The sequence below is a fragment of the Phascolarctos cinereus genome, unplaced genomic scaffold (genome assembly GCF_003287225.1).
Source record: "Phascolarctos cinereus isolate Bilbo 61053 unplaced genomic scaffold, phaCin_HiC Scaffold_726;HRSCAF=1367, whole genome shotgun sequence".
NCBI classification, from domain to species: Eukaryota; Metazoa; Chordata; class Mammalia; order Diprotodontia; family Phascolarctidae; genus Phascolarctos; species Phascolarctos cinereus.
This window is the reverse complement of record NW_027556098.1, coordinates 354,250,133-354,275,151: the sequence shown is the minus strand read 5'-3', so window position 1 is coordinate 354,275,151 and position 25,019 is coordinate 354,250,133. Positions and strand designations below refer to the sequence as shown.

At 39.1% G+C, this 25,019-nt stretch overlaps 1 long non-coding RNA gene across 2 annotated transcripts in view; it reads right to left on the bottom strand.

The window, feature by feature from the left end:
* The window catches only part of LOC144458238 (uncharacterized), a 41,267-nt gene continuing 16,248 nt past the window's right edge, over positions 1-25,019 (bottom strand). For both annotated transcript variants that reach the window (XR_013487830.1, XR_013487831.1), the window contains exon 5: positions 1-4,817. This is a non-coding gene — a long non-coding RNA (uncharacterized LOC144458238). The remainder of the gene's footprint in view (positions 4,818-25,019) is intronic.

Below are 25,019 nucleotides of genomic sequence, written 5' to 3'. Positions count from 1 at the left end.
TTTTTGTTTGTTTGTCTTTTATTTATTTCAATTTCTCAACCATCACTTCCATAAGTTTTGAGTTTAAATTTTTCTCCCCTTTCCCCCCTCCTCCCTCCCAAGACAGTATGCAATCTGATATAGGCTATACATATACATTCCTATTAAACATATTTTCACATTAATGATGTTGTAAGGAAGAATTAGAACCAATAGGAGGAACCACAAGAAACAGAAAACAAAACAAAACAGAAGAAAAAAAATAGCAAATAGTATGCTTCAATCTGCACTCAAACTCCATAGTTTTTTCTTTGGATGTGGATAGCATTTTCTTTCATTAGACTTTTGGAGATGTCTTAGATTCTGGCATTGCTGAGAAGAGCTAAGTCTAATAAAGTCAGTCATTGCACAATGTGGCTGTTGCTGTGTACAACGTTCTCCTGGGTCTGCTCACTTCACTCAGCATTAGTTCGTGCAAATTTTTCTAGATTTTTCTGAAGTCTACTTGTTCATCATTTTTTATAGCACAATAGTATTCCATTGCATTCATATGCTACAACTTGTTCAGCCACTCCCCAAATGATGGGCATCCTCTCAATTTCCAATTCTTTGCCACCACAAAAAGAGCTGCTATAAATATTTTTATACATGTGGGTCCTTTTACCATTTGTATGATTTCTTTGGAATACAGCCCTAGAAGTGGTATTGCTGGGTCAATGGGTATGCACATTTTATAGCCCTTTGGGCATAGTTCAAAATTGCTCTCCAAAATGGTTGGATCATTTCACAACTGCACCAACAATGCATTAGTGTTCCAATTTTCCCACATCTTCTCCAACATTTATTATTTTCCTGTTTTGTCATGTTGGCCAGTATGATAGGTGTGATATGGTACCTCAGAGTTGTTTTGATTTGCATTTCTCTAATCAATAATGATTTAGATAATTTTTTCATGTGACTATAGATGGCTTTAATTTCTTCATCTGAGAACTGCCTGGTCATATACTTTGACAATTTATCAATTGGGGAATGGCTTGTATTCTTATAAATTTGTCTTAATTCTCTATATATTTTAGAAATAAGGCCCTTATCAGAGAGACTGGTTGTAAAAATTCTTTCCCAGTTTTCTACTTTCCTTCTAATCATGGTTGCATTGGCTTTGTTTGTGCAAAAACTTTTTGATTTAATGTAATAAAAATTATTGATTTTGCATTTCGTAATGTTCTCTATCTCCTGTTTGGTCATGAATTCTGTTCTCCATAAATCTGATAGGGAAACTATTCCTTGCTTTCCCAGTTTGCTTATAGCATCAGCTTTTATATCTAAATCATGTACCCATTTTGACTTCATTTTGGTATATGGTGTGAGATTTTGGTCTATGTCTAGTTTCTGCGATACTCTTTTCCAGTTTTCCAAGCAGTTTTTGTCAAATAGTGAGTTCTTACCTCAGAAGCTGGGGTCTTTGGGTTTATCAAATAGTAGATTACTATAGTCATTGACTACTGTGTCTTGCATACATAACCTATTCCACTGATCCACCACTCTATTTCTTAGCCAGTACCAAGTAGATTTGATGGTTGCTTAAAGCAACAAATAATTAAAACCATTTGCTGAAAGGAAGATCTGACCTTAGAATCAGGAGGACGCAAGATTAAATCCCACTTCTGCTATATCCTAACAATGTGACATTGGACAAGTCATTTAGTCTCTCATTGCTCCTAGGCAGCTCCCCTCACCTCCCAAAAAAAATTGTAAATCAGTTGTCAATCATCACTGACAAGGAGTTATCTATACCAATCTCATCTCTCCTTTTTTAAAAGTAGAAATATTTCTGGAAGATTGAGATAAATTTCACTCTCTTCAGGGATCAAAAAGAATAATAAGAAGGAAGTAACAAAACAAATCAAATTTATCAGCTAGAACAATAGATTTAAGTGATGTGGATTCTCCCATTAAAGGAAAAATTATAATAGAATGAATCCAGAAAAAAACCCATCATCTAGGTGTCCATTGGGTGGATATGGGGCAGGCCTGTGGACAAGAGGAGTGAGGGTGTGTTCCTATCATCAAATGAATCATCATAAGGATCTGAAGTGTCATTCTCAAGATTTGTCAGAGTCAGTGTCTCACTCCCCACTGTGTCTCCATCACCTTTACAGACCAAGTACCTCAGTCAGTAATCTAGCATCAACAGCTTCTGTAGGAAATAAAATGGTAATTGTCCTTCTGTGTCTGGCTGACTGTCATGCACAGAGGTCTTATAAATCAGATGGAAATCTGCTTGGCCCATCTTCCTTGGATAGTACTGCTCCAGACCAAGCCTCTTGGCTAACTCTAGAAACTTAGAATTTGTTATCACTTCATGGTGTGCGATGGTACTAGCTTCTGGCTCACATGTCTTTTCCTTTCTCTGAGAGACACTTTCCAGTTCTTTTTTCACCTGGTCCATCTGTACACAGTCCACAATAGCTTCATATTCTCCACTCATGAGGAAATTCAGGTCTTTGTCCAGAGTTTCCCAATCATAAATGGACCTGAGTTTCAAGAGGACATGGAGCACATTTTGGACCATAACCGTCCCATGAGATTGCATAAGCTTCAAACGCTGCATCTTTTCTTCGGCAGACACAGCAGTAGGCCCAGGAGTTACTGTGAGCCCTGTGAACGGTAGGAATGCTTGAGCTCTATAGACACATGCCTTATGAAGGTACTGGTATTTTGCATGGGCTTCTTTCATTTCACATAACAGGAAATTTGTTTTCCTCCTTGTATCCTGCACTAGCTGCAATGGAAAGTAGCAGCAGGTGTGTCCCTGACTCCTCTGCCTGTTTCAGGATTTTCAGACAGGAGCTGAGAGATGCACTGATCTGATAAGTAGCCTTTCTTTGGGCTTCTTCCATCTCTCCTAAGGACTCTGAGTTGTGATTCATTTCCAGAAGGTCATTCTTTGCCTTTTCTAAGACCTGAATGAATATCCTGTTGCTCCTTTGCTGAGTGGAAAACCCACTGCATGATTGCTTGACTCTGTGGGAAGTCTTTCACATCATAGACATGAGGATACAGAAGGCTGTGCAACCGGAATTTAATGAATTTGCTTCTATGAACTGGGAATCCTTCCAAAAATTGACAACATCCACCAAGAACTGCTGCACAGCCAGGTCTTTGAGACAGATATTAATCCAGATGTTAGAGTTCCCACTTTTCTCACTTAGCTTTTGCTTGAAGTCCATCAGTTTCATCAGTTTCTCCTCAGGCTCAGTGATTTCCCAGGATTTCACTTCCTCTACAAAAGACCTGGCATTCTCCAGTGCACTCAATAACTCCTCTCCATCCTGGGTCTTTGCACATTGGCCAGTCAGGGCTGTGTAAATGTCTGTGAGGCAGTGAGCCACTCATAAAGGATCCTGGAAATCTTGTCTGTGGTTAGACAAAATTATGTCCCAGACAGGCACTAGCTGATAACCTCAGTCAATGACACACCAGGTGTGGTTACTGGCCACAAGACCAGCTTTCCACTGGGGGAGAGAATCCACCTCTGGGGGGCCGCCTGTTTGGTATACAGACATTTGGAATCTTGCTTGCAAATTACTGGAGCTTCTATTGTGAAAATCCATTTGAGACCAAGAGTTGAATGCATTTACCATGGCTGCTGCTCTTACTCCAAAACCTCCAATGTACACATCCAGTGCCTCTGAGGTTTGTCGCTTCATGTCATCCAGCTCCTCTCACCTGAAGCCTCAGCTACAGCTTTCCACCAGAACACTCCTCCCAAGTGCAATGGGCCCTGGTTCACATGAGAGCCAAACCTTTGGAAAAATGACTCACATCTATGCTTCAGTAGTTGATAGGTTTCTGTACCACTGGAGTGACTCAGAAGTTGCTCCAGCTGTTTTAACTCTCACAGAGCTGACCTGGATAGTTAGAGCTGGTCCTGTGAAAAGTGGCAGGAGGCCAGTGGGATATAGCTAAACTTGGTGGTGCAGCTGTAAGTGTGCTCAGAGCATGACTTATGGACCTCTCTAGAAACAGAAGATCTGGTGTCATGGGCACTGGCCTCCAGGTTAAATCCCCAACCTCCACCCTTAGCCAAGAAGCTCACACTGAAGCCCAGTTTCTCCATGCTCTCAGTAAACATGGCCTCTTCATGAGAAGACAAAAACTCCATTGTTTCCATCCTTGTTCCCTGTGCTGGGCTGAGCAGGCACAAGTTCTCTGGGAGGCTGAGCAGCTCTTCTCTCTTCTCCAAAAGATCCTCAGGATGACTGGTTTGATAAATCCCCTGAAGGGCCAGGCCACCTGACACCCTTTTGAGGAGCTCCCTGTCAGGAAGATTCTCCCTATGAGACAGTGTGGCCTCCATGAGACTTGAGGTGTCTCCATTAAGGGTTTCTCTGGGAGTGGCCAGTACTTGGGTGGGATCTCCATGGCCTGCCTCAGCTCCTCTTCTTTCTCCCTCATGATCACCTCCTGGCGGCTTTTGCCTGCTGCCTGCATCTCCCTCAGTTCCCTCAAGGCTGACTGTGCCCACTCTTGTCTCTCCTTCACTGTCACCCAATGTTTCTCTTCCATCTTCTCTGAGCTCTGGCCACTTGACAGCTGAAGAAGTTTCTCCAAGGCCCATTTCTCCCAAGGATGTCTTGCCTGAGATTTCAGTGTCTGGATTTCCCTCTGATGTAGGTGTTGTAAAGCTTGGGCAAAGGTCACAGCCAGGCATTCCTGCAGCTTAGCCACCCAATACTAGGTATTCAGCCCCAATTCTCTCAGATTCTCCTCCAGCTCTCTTCTTCCTGGATATCCATGGGGTGGTTTATCATCATTATCCCCTGGTGTAGATAAGTCTGCAAGAGAGTACAGAACATCAATTAGTCAAAACCTGCTTTTACTTTAGGAAGAATGGGGCATGGAAGGTGTGTGGTGAAGGTGTAAAATATAAAAGGAGCACCATAGGAAATAAAGTCACACTCTTCTCCTGCCCCAGGAGCATCACTGTATGTAAATGGTATATATGGAAGCACAAAGGCCTGGTGATTTGATTTGTGGCATTTGGAGTCTATCAAGACTGAAGCTACGTGGAGGATAGAGGTGAGGAAAGAATTGGAAATGGTTTAAATAAATCATGTGGCTCAATCCCTCTCCCCTTCAAGAATAACAAACGTACCTCATCTCAATGAGAGGAAAATCTCTCCTACTTCTGGTAGCCATCTCTGTCCTCACCCTAGAATAGGTTCATCCTTACCTGATTTGGAAATTTTCTACTCAGACCTAAGTATTAAAATATAAACTCTTTAGCCTGCATTTTAAAAGGCTTTTCAGGATCTGCACCCAGCCTATCTTTCCAACATTATTTAAGATTACCACCCTTCGATCATTCTCTATTCCACCCAAATTGTATAGAGGCTATTCCCTGATCTGATTTAATTCAATGTATATAAATGGATTGATCTCCTTCCTTAGCTTTGACTGTTAAAATTATTCCTTTAGAACTTAACACAGTTGCCATTTCCTCAAGGAAGCCTTTTTGATAATCCCATTTGAAATTGTTTTTGCCTCTTTCAAATTTCTTACAACACTTTTACTAGACTTCTGCTCTCCTCCAACACACCATGCCTCATATCATTTGTTGTATTATCCTCAATTAAATATAATCTTGGTCAGGCGAGAGACTAAGTTAATTTTCATCATTTTCTCCCCAATGGTGAGAATGGAGAATTATATACAGTAGCTGCTTAATAAATATTTATTGAGTTGAATTCGATTTCCTCTAAGATCTATCTCATTGATATCCACCCTTGGCCGAGTTATAAGAAAGGATGTCTTCTCATCCAATGCACAAGCTCTTCGAATGTCTAATTTCTGTTGAATCAGTGATTTCCTTGTACCGCTGCCAAAATACCATTCTCGTCTCCTTCCTACTATGCTAGTTCCTTACAGCTATTCAGACTAGGATGTCCTTATTACCGTGAACCCTAAATGCTATTCAGGTAAGATTACTCCTTGCCAGACCCATTCCAATTCAGTGTGCTCTACTCTAAGGCCATTTTACTTTGTCCACTGAAATCCTAACATCATTACTGATAAACTCCTTCCCAATCCTTGTTTCTTTTAATATATTTCCACATTAGTCATGTTGTGAAAGAAGAATCAGAACAAAAGGGGAAAACTATGAGAAAGGGAAAAAAGAGAGAGAGAAAATAGTATGCTTCAATCTGCATTCAGACTCCACAATTCTTTCTCTGGATGTGGATAGTATCTTCCACCACAAGTGTTTGGGAATTGTTTTAGATCATTGCTTTGCTGAGAAGAGCTAAATCTATCAAAGTTAATCATTGCACAATGTTGCTGTTACCATATATAATGTTCTCCTGGTTCTGCTCACTTCACTCAGCATCAGTTCATTTAAGTCTTTCCAGGTTTTTCCGAAATCTGCTTGATGGAATCCTGACAAAGCTGCCTCCAGCCCCAATATTTCAACTTCCTTATGGGCCCCACTGAACTGCAGGCATGTCCTGATTTAACAAGCACAGTCTGACTTTAACCACACCACAGGCCCCCAGACTCTATGTAGCCACTGCCCTTAGCTAGCCACTGCCCCTATAAACAATTCATTTAATTTAACTGGAGTATCCTTGTGCTCAATCACAATCACATCATCCATTTAGCCCAAGATAGGACATAACTGTCTAAATATCCATCTTGACCACACAGGACCACAATAGCTAGCCAATCAGAAAGCAGCAAGACTAGGATGTTTGACCACCACACCATAGAAGGAACCCCTCCCCCATTGCATAATCACTTAACAAATGCCTCCTGTCTTTTGATATTCATAATTTCAGTTGTGTAATCAGCATCATCACACTATAAAATTGCCTGTCTGATTGAAGTACAGATACCTCTAGGCAGACACCATCAAATCACCAAAGATAGACCTGGGTGCACCTGTGTAGGAAGCAGCCTCAGCTTCCAGAACTTTCACCCCATAGATAACGTAGGGGTCAGGCTGCTGATCAGGGAAAGACTGAAGGGCTGTGCACTGCCTGATGCTGAACCTGAGGCCCATGTGCACTGACCACATGCAGTCCCAGGCTGTGGCTGTGGGCGGAGAAATAAGTACACACTGGTGAGTGCAGTTGCAGAGGACTGGGGCCCTGATGCCCCACAAGAGAGTAGAGTCCCTTGTTCTGGTTCCAGGACAAAGGAGTGAGGTGAAGCTTTCAGCAGCTGAAGGGAACCACAGGGAGTAAGAGTATTTGCAGTGACAGCAATATGAGGGGCCCCAGTTTATATTTCAGGGGCAGAGAAGAGCATTTGCAGTTACTTATAGACAATGGCATGAGCTGGGGGAGCAATGACCATACCTAGACTTGGATTATAAAACATTGGAAGAACTAAAAGGTCAAAGGTCCCCAGACAGAGCTCAGAAAACAACAGCACAAAATACCTGAAGCCTGAGACATTCCCCACATTTCAGGACTAAAGCCTGACTCTAACAGCCAAAAAACAGGCCACTAAAAAAATGGGTAAGCAAAAAAGAAAGAATCAGACCAAAGATAGCTACTATAGTGATAGAGAAGGTCAGAGATCAAACTCAAAAGACAATGAAGTCAAAACATCTACTTCTAAAGTTTCCAAAAAAATGTAAAGTAGTCATAAGCCCAAAAAGATTTCTTGGAAGAACTTTTGCAAGACTTTGAAAATCAGAGAGGTTGAGGAAAATTTGGGGGAAAAATAAGAAAATCAAGAAAATTATGAAAAGAAAGTCAACTAATTGGAAAAGGGGATCCAAAAACTTAAAGAAGAAAATAATTTTTAACATTCTAATTGGGCAAGGTGAAGCTAATGACTTCATGAGCTAATGACACCAAGAAATTATAAAGTAAAATGAAAAGAATGAATAGAAGAAAATGTTAAATATCTCATCACAAAAACAACTGATCTGAAAAACAGATTGAGAGAATTATTGAACTCCCTGAAGGTTATGATGTAAAAGAGTTTAGATGCTCTACTTCAAGAAATTATGAAGGAAATAAAATGCAGCCACACAGAAAAGAAAAACTTCTGGCTAATAAGATGAGGGTCTCTTAAAGAAAGGTTGTTGGGTTAAAAAAAAAAAAGAAAATGAAAGAATATCTCTCTCTCTCTCTCTCTCTCTCTCTCTCTCTCTCTCTCTTCTCTCTCTCTCTCTCTCTCTTTTTCTCTCTCCTTCTCTTTCTCTCTCCCCTTCCTTGGACTCTGGCCAAGTTCTAGAGGTGGAGGGACAGATGGGGAAAAAAATTCCTAGATCTCTCTAAGAGAAAAAGGATCACTTTACTAATCAAAGAGAGCCAGGTTTCAAGGCCGCACTTTGAAATAGGACTAGCACTTAACCCTTACCTGAGTGACAGAAAGAAAGAAGGCTTGCGTGAATCTGAACCCAACCAAAAGGTGCTCCTTCCTATCATCCTTGCTCTAACCAGGCTAAGGCTATGGAGAAATGTTAGAACAGCTAAAAACATCTTAGCAGATTCTGTTAATCCCTCTCATGTCGGGTCAGATTAAGAAAAGAGAGTGCTGGAGAAGAGTAGGGAATTTAAATCACTCTCCCCTACCTGGCAAAAAGAAGGAGGGGAGAAGGCAGTAGCTACAGAGGAAGCCCTACTGGCAATGGCCCTGGGCCCCTGGGAACCTTGTAGCCATCCCCTCTAAGACATCCTGCTCACTCTCCTCAACACCTACAAGCAGCCTCAGCTCAGCAGTGTCTGCAACTGTGTGGAGAAGAGAAAAGGGCAATACGAGATAAAAAGCCATCCACCCTCTGCACTTGGTAAGCTCAACCTTCTATCAATAATTTTTATATGTGATGATTTGGAAATGCAATTAAAGGCATATGAAGTTTACTGTTTCTGTTATTATTGTATTTCTAAATTGTATTGTAAAATTCTCTTATATTGTAAAACTTAAGTGACCCTTGTGAGAAAGAAATGGTGTTAGACAAAGCAAGTTTTCACTTTTGTTGAAGCTAAAAGACAGTAAAAAAAAATTGTCTAAAACCAGTTATGTTATTTTATTAAGCACTGCTAACCCTATCTTAAAGATAGAATACTTTGGCTCTCACTTATGAAATTGTGAGATTGTTAACTAAGTTATTTGAGGTTATTGTTAAGATGTTAAAATCCAAAGTTGGTCCCAGAGCAGCCCTAAGGATAGATGGGGTGGATATTCCCTACCTCCCCCTCTTGGGAACAGAGCCAAGGTTATCTCTGATGTTTGGGGGGGGGGGGGAACTGGAGGCCACATGTGCCAGCTACCTATATTAGGATCCTAAAAATAAAATATGCAAACCTCAAAAGACATCCTGGCAAGGAGAAAAAAGCAGCCAGGGCAAAACAAATTAAATTGAGATGGAAAATAAGGGGCTTGCCACACAGAAAGTATGTGATTTTCATTAGTCCAGTGGAAGAATATCATGGGATGGAAAGGCAGGCTTTTCTTTGGGATCCTTGATGGTTTCCCTTATTTTGTAAAGTTTCCAGATCCCCTGAAATCATCTACGTGGTCAAGGTCATCAGCCCCAGGAAAAAGAGCTTGTTTGGGTTATGGAGTTCCAAAACAATGAACTTGGCTTACCGAGAAATTGCAAGTTTAGGTACAATATAGAAATGATTTCTAATGATCTGCTTTACACCAGGATAAATTTAAACTTGAAAAAGAAAAAAAAAACAAGCGAAAGATATTAAAGGAAATCTCTAATGTCTGTAAGTCATGGTATTTTTTTGTCTTATTGCAACTGCACAAGAGTAAAAATAATTGTATCTAGCCCTAAGCTATGATTGGTGAGACTTGTCATTTGAGGTAAAAGCCCTTGGGACTGTAACTGATTTTCTTTTGAGCTTGAATTTAGGTATGGTTGTCTGCATTAAATCAGTATTTGAGGGAAAGGTCACAAGCTATTTAGGGGGAATGTGATCCCAAGTTGCAGGTGGAAGTTTGCTTCTGGGAAAAGCTGAGGGGACAATCAGGCAACAGCCCAAGGTGGGATTCTCCTGGCTGCTTTCCCATTTTTTTTCTTTTGAAAAGGAATGTTTTCCATTTAGCTATTTCTGAGTCTGGCTATGAGCTAGAATTGATACTGCATGTTTAATGGTGACTCTGATCTAAATTCAAACAGAGCTAAGGATGTTTTATCCTGTCATATTTGGCATAAAGACTTTCCTGCTTTTTCTTTTATAAAAAATTACTATAATCAGAGCAAGTGGTCAGTGAAAGGTATGAGCACAGTGTAACTATGTGAGAGCTTGCTGTTTTCAATCTGAATATGTAGTCATTTATATCCCAAACAACTGGGTAAATAAGTACTCAGGCTTGTCACCTGCCTGCTTGCATTAGTCAAGTGAAAGATAAAAGCCCTGGAATAGAACATTCTTTCTGATAGATATGGGAATAATTAGACAAAGGGAAAAGAAGTTTGTGAAACAAATGTATGAGCACAATGTTAATCATTATTCCATCTAAGCTACTAAAATAAAATGTGTGTTATATCTGAGCTACTCAGCCTAAAATTATATTCCTTTCTATATCTTAAACAACTTAGCAAATAAGTATTAGGCCAAGTCATCTGCCTATTACTAGATATATATACCTATATGAAATAAAGTCCTTAAAAGTTTCAAAATTATGTAAAAATAATTGGGTATTTGTACAACTGATTGAGGGACCTAGCTGCTATTTTAGTAGTTACTGAAACTGAATCAGAAACATCTCTTTGTTTGGTTTGGAAAAAGAATTTTAATATAATCATTTTTCTTAAAGTAAGTAATTTATGGGATAGAAGTGTTCTAGTTTTACTTAAAAAAAGCATGTTTTACTATAAACAACTTATACATATGTACTATCTTGGAATTAAAGCGTCCTCCCAAGTCTTTTCTTATAATTGTCATAAAGTTAACATCATAAGCATAACAGGACTGGAAAGTTTCCACCTGCAAAAGTGTTGTTACTTATATTTTCATATACAAGTTTGGATCCTCAATAGCATCTGGTCCTCCTAAAGGAATTGAAATCAGAGTGGAAGCTTTTGGGAAAGCAACAAGATCAGACAATCCCATATCTCAAAAGTAAATAATACTGGGGCCCTGTATATCAGACTTGCCTATCAGATTTCTGTCTTCCAGACTACAAGCCATTCACCTATAGTTGGAAGCCCATACTCATCCCTCATCCCCTGAATGTGGCCTATGCTCAGTTCCAGTCAATCTCCTCCTTGGGACCCAGAGAGACAGGCATAGCAGCTCTATGCCCCTTTTCAGCTGGAAGAAGCTACAGAAACAGAGACCTTCATCCCTTTTCCCAAATGAATTTAGGCTCCAGCTCTTTAAGGGGGGAATGATGGAATCCTAAGAAAGCTTTCCCCAGCACCAATATTTTAACTTCTTTATACGCCTCACTGAACTGCAGGCATGTTCTGATTTAACCACACCAAAGGCCCCCAGACTCTATACAGTCACTGCCCATACCTAGCCACTGCCCCCAGATCCAATTCACATATTTTAATAGGTGTATCCTTGTACTCAGCCACAGTCACAACATCCATTTAGCCCAAGACAGGACCTAGCTATCTCACTATGCATCTTGACTACACAGGACCACAATAGTTGGTCAATCAGAAAGCAGCATGACCAAGATGTTTGATCACCAAACCATAGAAGGGACCCCTCCCCCATCACCTAATCCCTTAACAAATCCCTCCTGCCTTTTTGATATTCATGATTTCTGTTGTATAATCAGCATCATCACATAACAAAATTGCCTGTCTTATCTTACTAAGTTACTGGTTCATTTTGGAACTCAGCAAGCTTCATGAGAGACATCAATCTCAATAAAAGCCTATACTTGGATTAGAGGTGGTCTGACTCTGAATTCTTTAAGATGATTCTGCTACAATACCTATGAAACCAAAACATACCTGCTCATCATTTCTTATGCAACAATAGTATTCCATTGCATTCATATAACATAACTTACTTGTTCAGCCATGCCTCAATTGATGAACATCCCCTCAATTTCCAATTCTTTGCTGCCACAAAAAGAGCTGCTATAAATATTTTGGTATATGTGAGTCCCTTTCCCTTTTTAATGATCCCTTTGGGATATAGGCCAAGTACTGATATTGCTGAATCAGAGGGTACAAACGCTTTTACAGCCTTTGGACATAGTTCAAAATTGCTCTGCAGAATGGTTGGATCAGTTCACCACTCAACCAATAATGCATTAGTGTTCCAATTTTCCCAAATCTTTTCCAACATTTATCATTTTCCTGTTTTGTCATGGTAATCAATCTGATAGATGCCTCAGAGTTGTTTTAATTTGCATTTTTCTAATCAATAGTGCCAATCTTTTTTTTTTTAACCAAAACCCATTTCTCCTAAAGATATCACTAATAACAGATTGGGCAAAAATACTGTATCTTCTTGGAGAAACCTAGATTCCACGTTTGTAAGGAAAAGGAAGAAACACAAGAGTCATAGGTCTAATATTAAGGGAAGTTTTCTAGCAATAAAATGGGGTTCTTGTTTGTGCATTGTAAGGGAAGAGTCAGGTAAAAAAAATACATGAAGGGGCATGAGGCAGGTTAATAGGAATAAGTGAGGAAGGAGTGATAGCATTAGAAGGTAGATTTTACTTTGGCAACTTTGAACTCTGAATACATTTTTACAAAATGAAGAGAAGGTTTGCCTCCTACAGGAGAATATATTCTCTCATCATTTCCAATAGCAAAAAGAGATGTACTTAGGGCACCAACTGGAAAATTGGTTTTATTTTCTCCCTTGAATGGAAGAGATGAAAATTAGGGGATGAAACTCTGGATCTGGGTTGATCCAGTTGGTTGGTGGGAAGAAATAAATCTAAGTGATTGAATCACTGCTTCTATTCTCTTCTGGTAGGCCAGTGGCCTGTTAGTCAGAGGTCAGTTGTCTTGACCAGCATTAGTTATGGGGTGATTGATTTACATATACACCCACATCAGCATGGACAGCTCTGACTGAAAGGCTCAGGTAGAATATTCAATCAATTACTACAATTAAAGAGGGCAGGATAAACAGGAGATGAAGAGGTTGGGGTTTTTTGTTTGTTTTGAGAAAAGGAGAGGTTTCAAAGAAAGGAAGTGCTAAAAGAGGGAAACAGAGGGGAGATACAGCTGATAGTATAGGTAGCATCAAGAGGTCAGTGTAAAGAGGACATAACTCACATGAGAGTTAAAGTTGTAATAAAGGGAGGAGAAGAAAATGGAGATGACAAGTGATGTCCATGCCTTCCCTTCAATATACCAAATATCCATCAAGAGACAGAAAACACATTACCATTTTAGACAGCTTATTCCATTTTTAAACAATTACAATGTTTAGGAAACTATTTCTTGAAATGTGACTTCCTCTAATATCAGCAGGGCACTGCTGGGTGGAGCAGTAGATAGAGGGTTGGGCCTGAATTCAGGAAAACTCCTCTTCCTGATTTCAAGTCCAACCTCAGATACTTATTAGCTGTATGACTCTGGGCAACTCACTTAACCTTGTTTGCCTCAATTTCCTCATCTGTACAATGAACTATAGAAGGAAATGGCAAACCACTCCAGTATCTTTGGCAGGAAAAACCCAAATGGGGTCATGAAATGTTAGACATGACTGAAAAATAAGTGAACAAAATATTAGCACATTGATCTTTCTCCTTCACTCAGAGAAGAATGGTTAGAGAAGAACCCAGAGAACCAATACTGCATAACACAAGTAGGAAGAGAATATGAAGGAGATGATCAATAACATCATATATGACAGAGAGGTTAGGGAGTGTGAGGATTAAGAAGAGGCCTTTTAATTTATGAATTGTGTGATCACTGCTGATTTATCTAGTGAGACCAATTTCCACAGGGTGGTGTACAAAAATGCCAGTTTTCAGTAACCTAAAGAAAAAGTAAAATGGTAAAGAAGTAAAGATAGCAAGTAAGGAGAGATTGCTGTTTATGGAGGTTAGGCAGAGAAAGGTAGAATAGTAGCAGGTTAGTAGTTTAGGGGGGAATAACCACCATTGAAAGTTTACTCTCTATTTGACGAAAACTGCTGGGAAAACTGGAAAAAAAGTATGGCAGAAACTAGGCATAGACCAAAACCTTACACCATATACCAAAATTAAGTCAAAATGGATTCATGTTTTAGATATAAAGGCTGATACTACAAGCAAACTGGGACAGCAAGGAACAGTTAACCTATCAGATTTATGGAGAACAGAAGAATTTATGACCCAACAGGAGATAGAGAACATTATGAAATTCAAAATGATCATTTTGATTATATTATATTGAAAAGTTTTTTCACAGACAAAGCCAATGCAACCAAGATTAGGAAGGAAGCAGAAAACTGGGAAATAATTTTTATAACCAGTATCTCTGATAAGGGCCTCATTTCCAAAATACATAGAGAACTAAGTCAAATTTATAAGAATACAAGTCATTCCCTAATTGATAAATGGTCAAAGGAGATGAAAAGGCAGTTTTCAGATGAAGAAATTAAAGCTATCTATGCTCTAAATCACTACTGATTAGACAAATGCAAGTCAAAACAACTCTGAAGTACCACATCATACCTATCAGATTGGCCAGCATGACAAAAAAAAGAAAATGATAAATGTCAGAGAAGACATGGGAAAATTGGAACACTAATACATTGTTGGTGGAGCTGTGAAATGATCCAACCATTTTGGAAAGCAATTTGGAACTATGCCTAAAGGACTATAAAAATGTGCATACTTTTTGACCCAGCAATAGCACTTCTAGGGCTGTAGCCCAAAGAGATCAGAAAAATGGGAAAAGGACCTACCTGTACAAAAATATTTATAGCAGCTCTTTTTGTGGTGGCAAAGAATTGTAAATTGAGGGGATGCCCATCAATTGGGGAGTGGCTGAACAATTTGTAGTATATGAATGTAATGGAATACTATTGTGCTATAAGAAATGATGAGCAGGGGGACTTCAGAAAAACCTGGAAAGACTTGTATGGACTGATGCTGAGTGAAGTAAGCAGAACCAGGAGAACATTGTACACAGTAACAGTGATGTTGTGTGATGACTAACTTTGATAGACTTAGCCCATCTCAGAAATTCAAGGATCTAAGACATCTCCAAAAGTCTCATGATGGAAAATGCTATCCACATCCAGAGAAACAATTTATGGAATTTGAATGCAGATCAAAGCATACTCTTTACTCTTTTTTTTTACTTCTTTTTTGTTTTGTTTCCTCTTTTTTGTGGTTCCTCCTATTGGTTCTAATTCTTCCTTATAACATGACTAATGCGAAAATATGTTTAATAGGAATGTATATGTAGAACCTATATCAGATTGCACACTGTCTTGGAGAAGGATGTGAGGAGGAAGGGGGAGAAAAGTTTAAAACTCAAAAGCTTATGGAAGTGATTGTTGAAAACTAAAAATAATTTTTAAAAAAGGAAGTTTACTGTAGGGAGATAGAGTCAAGATGGAGCAGTAGAGAGAGCTCCAGCTGAACTCTCTCAACATTCCCCTCCAAACAACTCTAAAACAGTGCATCAAATCAAATTCTAGAGTGATATAGCTGACAGTAGATCAGGGTTAGATATTTTTCCAGCTCAAGACAACTTAAGAAGTTAAAAGGAAAAACCTGTTCCAATATGTTGGACACTAGCACAGAACACAGTATGTAGTAATGGACCACCAGTCAAAAAGATATTGTAGGGGACTTGTGTGCAGAGACTGGGCACAGGATTGGGTGTGCCTGAGTGTGTGGCAACTCGACTGACCACTGTCCAGTTCTGGGTCACAGATCTAGGATGGAGAGGATTGCTTCCAGTCATGATAGAAAAGTTCTAGGGCACAAAGAGAGAAGAGGAACTAATTCCTGGTAGTAATTCTTGGGCTGAGAAGAGCACTAACCACTGTAGTCACAAAGGGTCAAGGACCTTCCCTGTGTAAGGACCAGAACACAGACCAGGAGATCAGTGACTACACTTTTCCCTATATCACCCATCTTGGAAACACCAAAAACTTAAAGACCCCCAGAACTATCTGTGATAACAGCAGGGCAAAAAAGCCTGAAGCTTGAGATGGTGACCACCACCTGCCACCAGGGGTGAGAAGAACCCAACTCTAACACAAATTTTAAAATCAAGAAATAGGGTGGGAGAATGAGCAAAAAACAACAACAAAAACCTGATTATAAACAGCTACTATGTGGACAAGAACACTTAAGACACAAAGTTAGAAAAAAACAATGACATGAAAACATCTACAAGCAAACCCACAAAGGAAAAATATAGATTGAACACAAGTCCAACAAGAATTCCTAGAAGAGAGGGGCAGCTAGGTGGCATAGTGGCTGACTATGTGACCCTGCTCAAGTCACTTAACCCCAACTGTCTAAAAATTAAAAAAAAAAGAATTCCTAGAAGAGATAAAGAGACAAAAAGAAAAAAAAATTACAAATCAAATAAGTGCAATAGAAGACAAATTGGGAAAAGAAATGAGAACAACATAAGGAAATTACGAAAAGAGAATTAATGGATGGTAAAGACACACAAAAAATAACTGAAGAAAAAGAATTCTTTAAAAGCAAAATTGGCCAGATGTAAAAAGAGGAATAAATACCCACTGGAAAAAAAATAATTCCTCAAAAATTAAATTGGGCAAGTAGAAGCTAATGATTCTGTGAGACTTCAAGAAACAATAAAACAAAGTCCAAAGAAGGAAAAAAATAAAAGAAAATGTGAACTATTTCATCAGATAAACAACCAATCTAGAAAAGAGATTGAAGGAAGATAATCTAAGCATTGGTAGGCTAACCAAAAGCTATTATGAAAGAAAGAGTATACATGACATATTTCAAGAAACAATAAAGGAAAATGGCCACAATATTCTCAGAACCAGAAGGTAAAATAGAAATTGAAAAAATTCACTGATGACCACCTGAAAGAGATTTCAAATTGAAAACTCCCAGTAGTATTATAACCAAATTCCAGATCTCTTGGGACAAAGAAAAAATACTTCAGGCATCCAAAGGAAAAAAAAAAACATTCAAGTACTGTGGAGCCACCAACAGGTTTACAAAAGATTTCACACTTACCACAATAAAGGAGCAGAAGGCAAAGAAGCTGAGATTATAACCAAGAATATACTGCACAAAAAAAAAATTGATCATAATCCTTCAAAGGAATGAGAAGTCAATACTCAATGAAATAGAGAAATTTCAAGCATCCTAGATGAAAAGACCAAAGCTGAATAGAAATTTTGACTTTTAAACACAAGACTCAAGAAAAGCATTAAAAGGTAAACACAAGTGGGAAATCACAAAGAACTCAACAAGGTTAAAATGTTTATATTCCCAAATGAGAAGATATGACTTTAGAACTTTATCATTATTAGGGCAATTAGCAGGACTTTACATAGACAGAGGGCATGGGTGTGAGCTGATTGTGTTGGGATGATCTCAAGGAAAGAATAGAAAGGTGAGAAATGAAGATGCACTGGAAGAAAAGGCAAGGAAGAAGACGAATGGGGAAAATTTTTTCCCACATGAAAGAGGCATACAAAGAAGAGTATTTTCAGTTAAGAGAAAAATAGGGAGAAGTGGGTAATGTTTGAACTTCACTCTCATCTGAACTGGTTTAAAGAGAGAACAATATGTATAAATATAGATATACACACACGCTCAATTACATATGTATATACAGATATACATATACACTCAGTTGGGTTTAGAAGTCTATTTGATTGAGCAGGGAAGTAAAAGTTAATGGGTCTAAAATACAATGGGGAGAGCCAATCAGAACATATTCAGGGAAGCGATAGAGGCAAAACAGACGTTTGAAGGACAGAATAAATAAGAGAGAGAGAAAGAGAGACAGAGACAGAGAGAGATTCTAAATTCTTAAAGGAAAAGTTAAATTAGTTAATAAAAGAAATAGAAATCAAAACAATAGTTCTGAGGTAACCTCAATTTACCCCTTTCAGAACTAGATAAATCTATTCATAAAATAAAGAAGAAAGAAGTTAAGGAGATGAATAGAATTTTAGAAAAGTTAGAGATGAGAGGCTTCTGAAGAAAATTAAATGAGAACTAAAAGAAGTATGTTTTTTTCTCAGCTACATATGACATCTTCATAAAAATTTTCCCCTGTATTAGGGCATAAAATCCTCAGAAACAAATGCAAAAAAAAATTAACAGAAATAGTAAGTGTGTTTTGTTTCGACAATAATACAACAAAAATTATATTCAATAAACACCTTAGAAGGATAGACTAAAAATTCATTCTTTCATTCATTCATTCATTCTAATTCACCACCAGAGGGAGAACTAATTAACTCATTAATTCTAATTCTATAGAAATAATGAATAATTTCATTAAATATGAAGCAATGAGACAACATATCAAAATTTGTGAGATGCAGCTAAAACAATACTTATGGAGGAAATGTGTGTGTGTGTATGTGTGTGTATACATATATAAAAACACACATAAATATATGTACATATGTGTGTGTGTGTGTGTATGCTTACATCAATAAAAACAGAAAGCACAGATCAGCTAATTAGGTATACAATTTTAAAAAATAGAAAAAGAATGAAATAAAAATCTACAATTAAACATCAAAAAAATTTAGAAATAAAGGAAAATTGACAAAATTTAAAATAAAAAGACCATCAAAGTAATAAATGAAAATAGCAGATGTTTTTATGGAGGAAATAAAGGAGCACTTTGATTAAAATGAATTTTTGCAAAAGAAAAGAAAAAATTATTAATATCAAAAATGAAAAAGGTTAATATACCACTAAGAGAGATGAAATTGAAGAAATAATCAGTAGATATTTTGTCCAGTTCTATGTCAAAAAAAAAACCTGACAAGCTAAAGGAAATAGGTATTTACAAAAATATAAACTGCAAAGATTAACATCTGTGATGATCTGCCCCCCTTCCCTCCCGTAATTTGCTCCACTCCCATAGCAACAAATATAAGTCCTGGCTTGGAGATACAAATTGCATGCCTATATACAGGCAAACTCCAAACACATAGAGATTTTATTTCTTTTTTGAGACTCCTCTATTTCCCTGAAGTGGAAGAAGAGGACATGGCATCAGAGTAAATTAATGAACCTGCTCTGACAAGCCCCAAAAATAACTTTTCTGGATGAAGGGGAGCAAAGCCAAGCCCTGAAGAGCCCCCATAAGTGAATCTTCCATAGAAAGACTTTAAAGGTGTGGGTCCTGGTATGGGAGAGAGAGGAAAATGGAAGAGAGAATTCACTGACTCTCTACCTGGGGATCAGCTAGGTACCCCAGAGCCCCCCCTCCTGAAGCATATGCCTGACTGAACCTTGAAGCCTGTGACCCAAAATCCCTGAACCACCTGATTTCCCCAAATTTTCTGATCTCCTTCATTACCTTATTAATCTGATCCCAACAAAACTCTCTGTCTCTCTCTCCCCTCCTCATTCCATACCTTCCCCCCCCTTCTCCCAACTCCATTTTTGGGTCTATCTATCTTTCTGTTTGTATAAGTTGTCATGCCAGGCTCACAACCTATGTATCTCTCCCCTTAGTTCTATCTTCTTATCTCTGTTTCTCACTTTGTCCTTCAAGCATGAACTCTGTCACTATTGCCTGTGTCTCCCTAGCACATAGCACAGTGCCTGGCACATAGTAGGTACTTTATAAATGCTTAATGACTGATTAACTGTTCCTCCTTTGCTCTCTTTCTGTTTCTTTGTCTCTTACTCTGAATCCTGGCTCCACTATTAAGGCAACATAGGTCCCTTCTCTTCTTTGACACTTAGTTTCCCCATTTTTACAATGAACAAATTGGCCTAGGTTGTCCCTAAGGTCCCTCCTATAAGTCCTTTTCACTCCTCCTGTGGCTCACTTAGTCTCAGCTTCATCCTCTCTCTGTGTTTCTCCCCTCCCTCAGGATGCCTGCAGCCCCTCACTCCTGACAAACTTTGCTCTCCAGGCCACATGTTTTCTGCTCTCCCTCTCAGATACAGGAGCTTATCTAAGCCCCTTTGTCTTCAGAAGTGCTGGCTGCAGCTAGCCTTTCACAGGACTTAAGTTTTCTCCTCCTAGAGTCTGAAACCCACAACACTAGGGAGACCCTCTAAGGGTGAGGCGGGGCAGCCTGAAGAACAGAACAGAAAGTGAAAGCATTTTCAAACAAACAGAGGTGACTATTAAGAGAAATTTGCAGAACAAGAAAAACAAGGAGTAAAGTGGGACTTGCCCTACCACCTCAGAAATTATAGCCTGAAGAGCTAATTAGCCAGATTTTGGGACACAATAAAAATGTTTTAAAAGATCAGAGAAAGGTAGTTCAGAATTAGAGCCAAGGGCATACAGTTCTAATAATAATAATATTTTTATTTCTCCCAGACCAGTGAGTCAGTTATTATAGAGAGCTCCCTCCATCAATAAAGAGCTATCTCTAATCTGCAATTTTTATTCATGCAGAGTTGCCCTGGGAAACTGAGAGGTTAAGGGACTTGTCTAAGGTAATATAGACAGTTTGTATCTGAGGCAGAACTTGAACTCTGACTTTCTGGGCTCTTCAGCTGGCTCTCTTTCTACTATACTTCAATAGTTCACATATTTTTAATGATTGTGTCCAAGCTGACAACTTCCAAATCTATATTTCCAGTCTCAGTCTCTCTCCTGACTTCCAACCCCACATCATGAATTGCCCACTACTCATTTAGAATTTGATGTGCCACACACATTTCAAACTCAACATTTTAAAAACTATTAGCTCCTGTGCAATGCATGCATACTACCACCTTTGAGAAAGATAAAACCATGGACACAACCTAACCATGTCTGTCTTCTTACACCAACTCTGAGGTTGACAGTATATTGAGTCGGGGGATTTAAGCGGGTGGGGGACAGTGGCTAGGTAGGAGCAGTGGCTGTATTGAGTCTGGAGCCCTGTGTTATAGTTAAAGCCAGATTGTGTGGTTAAATCTAGATATGACTGTTATTCAATGAGGCCCATAAGGAAGTTAGAATACTGGGGCTGGGGGTAGCTTTATTAGGATTCAATCACCAACACACAAAAGGGTACTTTGAACCACAAAAAAAAAATTCAAATCAAAGAGACATTTAAAAACACATTTCTTTCCTCCCAACTCTACTTTGCCCAATCCAAAACAAAGAGTGCAAGATGTGAGAGGGAGTTCTGGTGTCTTTTTTTATTAATTTATTTTAAACCTAAATACTAAAACTTAAACACAAAATAAGAAAAGAGAAAAAAAAAGCATTGCCATGTGTACAGCAGAACTTAAAAGAGGATTCCAAATATACAGCAAATTTTCTTTTGTTCTCTGCTGTGCACTTTTTACTTTATTCTTTTTCCCCCTTTCTTCCTCCTTCTCCTTCCCCCAAAAAGGCCACAATTAAGCCCAGATATAAATACAAATGTATACATACATACATACATGTACATACATATATACACACATACATATATGCATATACACCTATATACACAAGTATATGTACATATACACAAACTTAGATTTTTATAATCAGTCATACATTGACATATATGTTCATATGAGTCTATACCAAACCATACTATACTTGTTTGTCCTTTGTTTCTCTAAGAATGGATAATGTTTTCCTTCATAGGGACAAGTCTTTCCATATTTTTCTAAGTCCACCAACTCATTGTTTCCTATACTACAACAATATCCCAACCTTAAACTGTCTAGTTGTTTTAAATAGTCTAAACAATATTGTTTAATATAGTAGACATACAGTGTAGTTCCCTATTTTCTCTTTTAGCTATCTTTTTTAACTGTGTTGACCTGAAAGTTAGCTAAAGAGGCAACAAGCTGGGTGATAAGTAAATTCATATTGTTTATTCCTTTAAGTTAGTGACATGTACATGGAGCCAGAGCTTTAACTCTGATTGAATCAAGCAATTTTAGGAGGATGTTTAAACTCTGACTCAGGATGTCTGGGTTACTAAGATTTATGTTCTCCATATATGTTTAACCATAGCATGAGAAAGAAATGTTCTTAATTGAATAGCTTGTAAATACAATAAAATAGGAGAATGTCAAGGTCTCAATTGAAATTTTGGATCCAGGATATCTGTGTTTAACATAGATAAGAAAAGTCCCACCATGCAAGGTAGTGTCAGGGTCTAAGGCACCTTAGTGGTTATAAACAGAAGAATACTCTTGGTCAGCTTCAGCTGTTGATGCAGGAAGGGACATTCTTAGTTCATTCAGAGAGAAAAGATTAATTCATGTTTTTGGCCCTTATTGGGGCTCAATTGATCTTAAATGATTATCAACTCATAAATCTAAATTGGTAAATCTTTCCACCCAGAAATAATTTCATTGTCCTAATTCTTGGAAATCATTTAAGCATATCATTTAATTAAGCCTTTGGAATTGTGAAAAATGATTTTCTTAGCAATCATTACCTTGAAGACTCATAGCTTCCCCCTTCTTCTTAATTTAGTTTATTGATAATGAGATTGCATTGAATCTCCTTATCCAAGCTCCACAGTGCTCTACTTAGGCTTGGGTGGAGACAGAATCTTCAGTCTAGATAACAAGGCTAGGAGTGGTCTGGCAAGGTTGGGGAGTGGTCCGATAAAAGAGGTATTTCTTCTATCTGGAGGTAAAATGATAATGAGGTGACAGCCCCTGTTGTGTGAACCCCAAACCCCATGAATGCCAAATTGAAATAGAGTCTGCTCTAAGAAACAAATGAAATTGGGGTACATGTGGTTTAATTTCTCTCAAGGTGGCTTGACGTGCATTGCATGGGAGTTCAGTCCAAAACCAGGCCCCCATAAAGGGACCAGTTGGCTTGGGTTGGGATTTTGGGGTATATCCTTATATGGCCTTGGAAGAGTAGGTGTCCCCAAGGGGTGCCAATTCAGTGATTGGTCCACACACAAGGAGGTGGCTCATATTAAAATGAGGTCCACAGGGGACAGTATAGCCTGCCATCAAAGGAAACTACCACCTCCAGTCTTGGGAGTGTGTTATCTACCCACATCTGAGTAGGATAAAATCAACTGAGGCCTAGCTTGGCATTTGACCAAGATAAGAAGATTCAATGCAATCTCATTATCAAAGATGTCCTTCTGAAGAACTTTGGTCAGAAGGCTGACAGGGTGAGGGTGCTCTGAGTCTTCAAGACACAGATTACCAAGAGAAATCATTTTTAACACTAGGCACCCCAACCTCCAGCCAGTTCTGGACTGGTTCTGATGAGGTCTAGAGGTTTAGGGGTCCTGGGACCCCAAGATCACGACACATGGGTCCTGCCCAAAAGAATTTGACCCAAGTTTTCTTTCAGTCAAAGACAAGGTTTATTAAAGATCTGCTATATTAAGCCCAGAATCTTAAGGAATCTGAGCATCTGTGAGCTATTGGCTTTATTGTAAAAATCTGAGCAGTGGCTAGATTGTAAGAATCTGAGTACCTTAATGGAGACAAGATGGACCTTATGTACAGAAAGACTGTGGGAGGGATCTAGGAGTGGCCAAGTAGTTTGGAGTGACTGGTGGAGGGGTCTAAGGAGGATCTGGATGGGAGTGGCCAGTAAGCTGAGGTGAACAGAATGCCAGTAACTTGGACCATGTGGCCAAGGAAGAATGAAGTCTAGCTATGATTAAGGGTGGGAAATGGCCCTGGGCCATAGGGAGGTAAGACAATGAAAGGCTAGGCTAGGTTAAGGGGAACTGGGAGATTGGGCACAGCCACAATGAAAGGCCAGCTGATGGAATTATAGCCTCACATGAACTCCAAAGATTTAGCCATGTGGGAAAGTCCAGGGTTTTTCCTTTTCAGGGTCTAGATGCCATCCTTATCAGTTCCCTTAGGGGAGCACAGATCTGGACTGCAACTTCCATGCAATGTATGTATGTTGTCAGCCTGAGAGAAATTAAACTTTAGACATAACCTAATTTCATTTGTCTTTCTTAAAAAACTCTGCAGAGGTTAACAGAGTGTATATACATATATAAAACTCAATTAGATTGACCACTTTTACTCTGGTATACTGTGCAGGGTCACAGGGCTTGGTAGTATGCCCCTTCCCAAGGCCCTCTATAAGGGTCAAAGCCAGTGTTTCTGCTATGGGCACAGCAGGAAGTAGGACCAGGGCAGTGCCCAGGTGGCCCAAGTATATTTGGGGTTCATGGGAGGGAAGGGAGTTTCCAGGAACACTGAAACCAGCACAATGTTCAACATGTCACTAGGGCCTTTCAGAGCCACAACAAGAGAAAGAGTTTCAGTTGGGAACTGCAGAAGGAGAAGGAAAGAGTGATAGAGTCAATACCTGCCTTAGACTCCAGGAGATGGAGGCAGAAGCCAGTGACTACAGCAGAAGGTGGGCCTGTTCTCAGCTATCCCATCCATAATTGTAGGACAATGACAGCAGCATCCAGACTACAGAGGAAAATGGAACAAATGGCCTGCCCACCCTATGCAAGAGTAGAAGAGGGGACAGAGCCTGGTCCTGGCACAAAATCATAATCTGACAAACTGAGGTTGTAGATAGGAGTAAACAGAAGGCAGTTCTGAATAAAATGAAGAAAGACTGAGTTAAGAGAACTCCAAGTGTGCAGAGCAAGCCCATGTCAGGGGCTGGCATGGCGATGGAGGCAACAGTGTCAGACGCAGCCTTGGGGAGCATGGGCAGCAATGGGAGATTTTGAAGGTCATCTAATTCCCAATCCCCTCATTTTCTGGATGAGGAATTGGAGGCTGTCATGGATGACATGACTTCCCCATGGTTATACAGCAAGAAGCAGAGCTGAGATTTGAGCCCAGCTATTCATCTCCCTTTCTCTTTCCACCCTTTCCACTCTCCCACCACACCATACTTGTCTGCCTTGAAGGGTTGACATCTGAGCTGAGCCTGAATGAAAGTTAAGGATTTTCAGTTTGAAGAGACAAGAATGAGGAGCAAGTACATTCCACAGGTGGCACAGAAGCTGAGTAAGATGACCAGCATATCAGCTAACAAGACA